Source organism: Arachis ipaensis, chromosome B8 (assembly GCF_059453495.1).
Source record: "Arachis ipaensis isolate K30076 ecotype BB chromosome B8, ASM5945349v1, whole genome shotgun sequence".
In the NCBI taxonomy this organism is placed as follows: domain Eukaryota; kingdom Viridiplantae; phylum Streptophyta; class Magnoliopsida; order Fabales; family Fabaceae; genus Arachis; species Arachis ipaensis.
Window position 1 is genome coordinate 67,400,497 of NC_142443.1, and position 5,698 is coordinate 67,406,194.

Sequence of the window (5,698 nt, forward strand, 5' to 3'; positions counted from 1 at the left end):
GAACAAGGGGGATTAATGGAAAAGATTGCAAGAAATGTAAATGGCAAGGGATGAAATGTAAATAGCAAGAAGGTAACTTGACATGTAAGGAATTAAAAGTCAAAGCAAGTAAAAGCAACGTAAAGGGAATTTAAATACTAAGAAGGTCTCTTGGTGAGACTTGGGTAATTAGGACTTGCTATCCTAGTTGTGGACCACAAACATGGTAATTGTGTGTGGATTAATCCCAATTAGTTAACCCTACATCGAGGATAAGTCAACTAGACATAATTAATCTCAATCCCTAGGTCCTAAGTCAACACTAAGGGGTCACTTAGAGTCAAGGGAAACCAAATTAATTAACAACCCTCACACAATGTAGAATACACATCCACCACTCAAGTTCACCCAAACCACACAATTTCCCATCCAAGAGTGTAGAAAATTAGGCTAAAATCCTACCAAATAATTTATCAAACACTTGGTAGGCATAGAAAGGAAGCATGATAAAATGACAAGAAATAATAAATGCTACAACTACCAAGCAAGAAAAATAAAGGTAGCAACTCAATAAAGCAATAAATGACATGAAACATAAAATTGCATTAAATGTAAATTAAAGAAGTAAAAGTGCAAAATACATAAAAGTGGAAAAAATGGAGAAAATGACAAGATAAACTAAGGAAATTAAGACAATAGAACAAGGAAAGGTAGAAGAAACTAGAGTAAAACAAGAATCAAAAAGGAAAATTACAAGGAAAGTAAACTAAGAACCCTAATTTCTAGAGAGAAGGGGGAGTTTCTCTCTCTAAAAAATGAACTACATTATGCTAAACTAAACCCTAATTGCTCTCCCCTTAACATGGAGTGAGGACTTGTCTAATGTAGGAAGAATCAGCTTCAGAAGGTCCAAAAATTGGGCTCTGGAGGCCCAGAAATCGCCCTCAGCGATTTCCATTAAGTTAGTCACGTATTGGGACGTGTGCGGGCGCACAGATGTGTGCGTACGCACACATGCTGACTTTTTTCTTGTGCGTACGCACAGGTTGTCGTGCATACGCACACATGGTTTTGTGGCTTTTGTGCGTATGCACAGCTGGTTGTGCGCACGCACACTACAATGTGTGCTTCTCCTTTGTTTTCTTCATGCTTTCTCCCTTTGTACATGCTTCCTTCCACTTTTGCCTTGCCAAACTTGCCTCTAGGACCTAAAATCACTCATCAAACATGTCTTGGCATCGAATGGCATAAAAGTAGGATTAAAATAACTAATTTAAGCACAAAAATGCATGTTTTCACATTTGGACACAATCTAGAGAGAAAGCACAAAAGCATGCTATTTGGATGAATAAATGTGGGTTTCTATGATAAAATCCACTCAAATCAAAGCAAATTATATCGTCAAATATGGACTCATCAATGAAAAAGTGACCGTCCAATGGTTAGCTACCAGGATTTGTCGGGTTGGGTCTATAACCGATAGATGAGACTCATCAGCCACTAGGACAGGCATGTATCATATGCATTTATATGTCTTGTTTGGATTACCTAAGTGATTGCATAATTAAATGCTACTTGATTATCTGCTATATTTCAATTCTATTTGTAATTGCTCTGTTTGTAATAACTGTGTTTGTTGCATCTGGTTCCGCTGGTGGTTGGGAGGTTCGGAGGAGTTGGAAAGGGGAGTTTTAGATAGTTCTGAAGACCCTTAGCTAGTTGCCTGTTTTAATTTCACAGTTTAGTTTTGTTTTAAGCTTTAATTATCTGTTGGAAGTTCTAGGATTGCCTTTGGCTTTCCTAGGACATTATATGTTAGATATGTGGGCACTGCTACCATGCTGAGAACCTCCGATTCTCACCCATGTGGATTTTATGATTTTCAGATGCATGACAGGTGACACCTCACTGAAGCATGCAGGAAGCTTCTGATGTGGCGAAGATCTTTACCCTTTGGGTTTATTTTGGTTTTTTGTATTTGTTTAGATACTTATGATCTCCACCTATTATGTATATGTTGTATTAATTCCTCTTAGAGATGATTTTGGAGATTTAGGTTTTGTCACTCTATATTTTGGGTTTTCTTTTGGGTTTTCCTATATATCTATATATGTATTTACACTTACTCGCTTGGGCCGGTTTATCTTGGCGAGCCGAGTCTTGAGTTTTGTTACATGTATTTTGGAACTCTTGGTATATTAACTCCTTAGCTTGTTCTATCTTGCGCTGTCTGCTTTATCGCTTCGTGAGCATTATGCTTTCAATTTAACGGTTTTGTTTTATCCCTTTCTTCAAAGGCTCATAGTTATAAACCTTTTCACTATATTATATATAAAATTTTTATTTTTAGAGGTCGTAGCGCCTCGCCACCTCTATTTTTACATCCTAGGTGTAAAGTTCTGTGTGGTAGGGTGTTACATACATAGTACCTTCGTACTATCGAAGGAGAAAGTTTTATTCACTGAGGTACTCAGGTATTGGCATCTGACCCATCTTATTGAAATAAAATTTTAAGCACAAAATAGATCAATAGGATTACTTTATTACTTCCGCTGCATGTTATGAACACATGTAATCCTTCAGTGGTATCAGAGCAAATGTTGCTGCTGTAGCTATAGGATCTATTTCTTTAGCAATGCCTACAGGCAAGACATTAATTAGTATTGGAGAATTGTCATTATGTTCCTAATTTTGTTGCAAATGTTATTTCTATTTCTATGTTGGATAAATGTGGTTTTTATTTTAATGTTAAAAATGGCATTTGTTCTACTTATTATGGTGATGACTTATACGTAAATGGCTATCTCCAATATGACATTTATATTCTTCCTGATATAAATGGTAATTATGTCATGCATGTTTCTACTCTCAAAAGAGACAGGAATAATCAAGTAAATGAATCATATCTTTGTCATTGTAGACTTAGTCATATAGGAGAAAAAAGGATTTCTATGTTATATAAAGAAGGTTACCTTAACAAATATGATTATGAATCATATGTAACTTGTGAATCCTGCCTCAAAGGAAAAATGACCAAAACTCCATTTATGGGACATGGAGACAGAGCTACAGAATTATTGGGACTAATACATACAAATGTTTGTGGACCCATGAAAATTCAAGCCAAAGGAGGATATTCTTATTTTATCACTTTCACTAACGATATGTCTAGATATGGATTTGTGTATCTTATGAAACACAAATCTGAGTCTTTTGAATTGTTCAAAATTTTTTTGCAATGAAGTTGAATACCAAATAGGTAAAAGCATTAAGGTGCTTAGATCTGATAGAGGGGGAGAATATCTAAATGATAATTTTCTTGAGTACTTAAAGAAGAATGGGATTCTTTCTCAATGGACACCTCCTGGTACTCCACAATATAATGGTGTTTCAGAAAGGAAAAATCAAACTTTATTAGATATGGTTCGATCCATGATGGATTTTACTGATCTTTCATTGAATTTATGGGGCTTTGCTTTAGAAACAACGGCATATTTGATAAATGAAGTACCCACTAAAGCAGTTTATTCAACACCATATGAGATATGGAAAGGACGAAAACCAAATCTCAAACACATTAGATTTTGGGGATGTCCAGCATATGTTAAGAAATTGCAAAGTAATAAACTTGATGCTAGGTCCAATAAATGTAGATTCATTGGTTACCTTAAAAAAATAATAGGTTATTATTTCTATCACCCTTCTGATCACAAAGTGTTTGTGGAAAGAGGTGGAACCTTTTTAAAAAAGAAATTTCTTTGTGAAGGAAGACAAGGTGAAGAAATAGAACTTGATGAAGCTCAAAAAACTAATGAAGTAGTACAAGCTCAAGAATATGAAATTCAAGTTGAGCAACCAATTTTGGATGTACTCAAACTAACACCAAATTTATCATCTTCAAGAGTTGAGGATAACGAACCATTAGTAGTTCAAAGAGAGGTTAATGACTTATTCTTGAACTACCTTTGGAACCGGTTCAGCAACCTCCAAATTTGGTACAAGAACTACCTCTTTGACGGTCTACAAGAGAACATCGTCCACCATTGAGGCTAAAATTAATGGTGCAAGATGATGTAAAAAATAGGATCGATTATAACGATAATGATCCTAAAACTTATGAAGAGGCACTGCAAAGTTTCGAAAGTCTAAATGGCAGAGTGCCATGGAATCCGAAATAGAATCTATGAGGATCAACAATGTTTAGACTTTGGTTGAAACCCTCAAAGGATATAGAACCTATTGGTTGTAAATGGGTTTACAAGAAAAAGATTGAAGCAAATGGTAATGTAGAGACCTATAAAGCCCGTCTAGTTGCCAAGGGATACCGTCAAAAGGAGGGAATAGATTATGAAGAAATATTTTCTCCTGTGGCATTGTTAAAATCTATTCGGATTCTTTTTGCTATAGCAGCTTACTATGATTATGAAATATGGCAAATGGATGTGAAAAAAGCTTTTCTTAATGGAGAACTCAAAGAGGAAGTGTACATGACATAACCTAAAGGTTTCACACTCCAGTCTGATCATAACAAAGTTCGTAAGCTGCAATGTGCCATTTTTGGGCTAAATCAAGCTTCTAGAAGTTGGAACATTTATTTTAATAAGACGATCAAAAAGTTCGATTTTGTCCGGTGTGAAGAGGATCCTTGCATCTACAAAAAAGTTTAGTGGAACTACAGTCATTTTCTTAGTACTCCATGTTGATGACATATTACTAATAGGAAATAATGTACCAGCTTTGCAAAATACCAAAACTTGGCTATCTCAACAATTCTCCATAAAAGATTTGGGAGAAGCAACCTATATTTTAGGAATAAAGATCTATAGAGATAGATCTAAAAGGTTGCTCAGACTCTCACAGTCTATGTACATTGATACCATATTAAACAGGTATAACATGGAAAATTCCAAAAAGGGCTATTTACCAATAGGCACTGGAATTACTCTCAGCAGAAAGGATTGTCCTAAAACTCTTGAAGAGAGAGTACGCATGAGTAGAATACCATATGCTAGTGTAGTGGGATCTATCGTGTATACCATGACATGTACACATCCTAATGTCGCATATGCGCTAGGTATAGCCAGTCGATATCAGGCGAATCCCGGTGAGGAACATTGGAAGGTGGTTAAATCCATTCTTAAATATTTAAGAAGAACCAAAGACCAATTCCTCATCTATGGAGATTTTGAACTTTTACCAAAAGGATTCACTGATGCAAGTTTTGCCTCAGACAAAGATGATAGCAAATCTACTTCACGTTATGTTTTCACCTTAAATGGTGGTGCAGTAAGTTGGAAAAGTTCCAAACAAGCTACTGTAGCTGATTCAACGACTGAAGCTGAGTATATAGCAGCAAGTGAGGCTGCTAAAGAAGCTGTTTGGATGAAGAAGTTCATAAATGAGCTTAGGGTGGTGCCTTTAATTAAGGAATCACTTCCATTACTGTGCGACAATAATGGAGCCATTACACAAGCAAAAGAGCCAAGATCACATAAAAAATCTAAGCATATCTTGAGAAGGTATCATTTGATAAGAGAGATCGTTGAACATGGAGACGTTGAGATTCAAAAGGTTGCTGGGAGGGATAATGCAGCAGACCCATTCACTAAGGCACTCAGTTTCAAAAGAGTTTGATAAGCACATGTGGGAATTGGGATTGAAATATATGACTGATTGGCTCTAGTGCAAGTGGGAGATTTTGTTGGAAATACATGTATGC

General features: G+C 35.9%; 1 pseudogene; it reads left to right on the forward strand.

The window, feature by feature from the left end:
• The first annotated feature begins 4,968 nt into the window (after positions 1–4,968).
• Positions 4,969–5,494, forward strand: LOC148548430 (secreted RxLR effector protein 161 pseudogene; annotated as a pseudogene).
• The last annotated feature ends 204 nt before the right edge of the window (positions 5,495–5,698 follow it).